Source organism: Drosophila rhopaloa, unplaced genomic scaffold (genome assembly GCF_018152115.1).
Source record: "Drosophila rhopaloa isolate 14029-0021.01 unplaced genomic scaffold, ASM1815211v1 contig_190, whole genome shotgun sequence".
Classification (NCBI taxonomy): Eukaryota; Metazoa; Arthropoda; class Insecta; order Diptera; family Drosophilidae; genus Drosophila; species Drosophila rhopaloa.
The window spans coordinates 1,042,822-1,045,067 of NW_025335073.1; positions in this window are offsets into that span (position 1 = coordinate 1,042,822).

Genomic DNA, 2,246 nt, shown 5'->3' on the forward strand with positions numbered 1-2,246 from the left:
TGCATGTGATAGCAAACGTTCCCGGTATCGACTTGAGGATTTGCAAATCGTCTCTGTTACCGTCGGCACTCCCGTGTCCTGGAACATTACTCGGTTTTCTACATAATGGTGCCACTTCACCCCTAGCATCCTCCTGAGAGCCTTTGTAATGCATGTTTGCACCCTTTTTAGTGGCGAATCACAGGCCGTGCCCCAGCAAGAGATTCCCCAGTTTAAGGTTGGGAGGACAATGGCCTTAAAAAGCCGCACCTTAGCTTCAAGGGATAGGCCGCTGCCTGGACGAAGGAGCCAGTCCATTTTGTCAAGTTTTGTTCTTGCTGATCCACAAACTCGATCAATTTGTCCCTTCCAACAAAGGCGACGATCTAAGGTAACTCCGAGGTACGTCACCTTATCTTCGTGCTTGAGCCTATTCCCATCAATGTAAAGGCTACGCGAACGGCCAGGGCGGAGAGCAAAAGTGGCATGTTGCGTTTTGTCAACATTAAGCGCAATATTCCATCGAGAGGCCCAGCACTCAAATTCGTCTAAGAATGTCTGGACACGTCGGGACGCAGACGTAGTGGTGCTACCAGCTGCAAGAAATGCAGTGTCATCTGCATATGTGGCCAGGAGTGTACCACGAGCAACTGGGTTTGGAAGATCCGAAGTGTAAATTGTATACAGGACCGGGCCAAGGACGCTTCCCTGCGGGACACCAGCACGAATTGGGCGAAGTCCAGAACGGTGTCCACGAATGTCTACAGCAAACTCCCTTTTATCTAAGAACGATACAATGAGATTCCAAAGCCTTTCAGGCAAAAGCGGCATTAGCTTGTAGAACAGTCCTTCGTGCCAAACCCTGTCAAAGGCCTGTCGAACATCGAGAAAAACGGCTGAGCAGTATTTGTGGTCTTCGAAAGCCCCCAGGACATGGTTAATTACTCTGTGCACTTGCTCGATAGCACTATGGCGACTACGGAAACCAAACTGGTGGTTCGGAAGTGCATCTTCAAAGGCGTTAATAGCTAGAAGTCTACCAAGCATGATCCGCTCAAAAATCTTGGAGTAAGTGGACAGCAAACTAATCGGCCTATAAGATTCCGGGCAACATGGGTCTTTTCCTTTTTTTTGCCACCATTGTAACTAATGCTCGTTTCCAAGGTGATGAAAAATAACCAAGGTCCAGGCAAGCATTAAAGAGAAGACAGAGCTGTGCAATGACAGAGCTAGGCAGAGCCTTTGCTACTTTGCCATCAATCGCGTCCATGCCAGGAGCTTTAGTAGTAACCAGTCGCTTTACATGACCACGTACTTCATCTTCGTCTACTGGACGGACAGTAACAGGAGGACCAAATGAAAGTCCTATCCTAGAGATTGTTGTCTGGTCTTCATCACTTGTTGCAAATTCAAATGGAGTAAAGCGATTTTCAAGATCATCAGCAAATACTTCAGCAATCTCGGAATCACTGTGGGCCCAAGTCCCATCACCACGTTTAAGGGAAAACCTCTGAAGCGGCTGTCTTTTAAGGTTGCGGGTGCATTTCCAGAGCGCAAATCCGTGATTCTGGTTAGGAACAATTGCTATGAGCTTGTCTATAAAAAATTCTGACTTGGCCGAACGGAGGACTTTCCTTAGCTCTGATACAGTAGCCTTCCACCTTGCCATATCGATGGTATGCCTCGTCCTCATCCAGACACGGCGAAGTGCATGACCATTTCTGGCCAAGGCAGCAATTTCTGGCTTTGAATAAGCCCAAGATGGAGGAGGAATAGGTATACTTCTAGGAGGAGGGGCAGCTTGATGGATCTGTTCAATTAAGACCTCAGCAAAGGAATCTACGTCGTCCACAGAAAGAAGAGAAGGTTGCTCCTGAGTCAGAGCAGTAAGTTGCGCACTGAATCTTTTAAGATCCGAGCCCCAGGGAAGAAGCCTGGATTTGGTGACGATCGTATAGGCAGCCACGCAAAAATATATCAGGAGCGGAATATGATCAGAGGAAAGTCCCGGACACTCTGAGATTGTAAGGTGGTTGCACGGGATGCCTTGTACACAGCAAAATCAATGGCCGTCGGGAGGTGGTCATTGATCCAAGGAAAATGAGTGGGTCCGCCAGTAGCCAAAATCTGCATATTTGAGTCAGCAATAACTGACATCAGTGTGTTTCCCCGAGGGCATGATCGCCTGCACCCCCAGAAACTGTGGTGCGCATTCCAATCACCTCCAATGAGAAAGCGGCTACCTACAGAGCCAAACAGACGCAGAT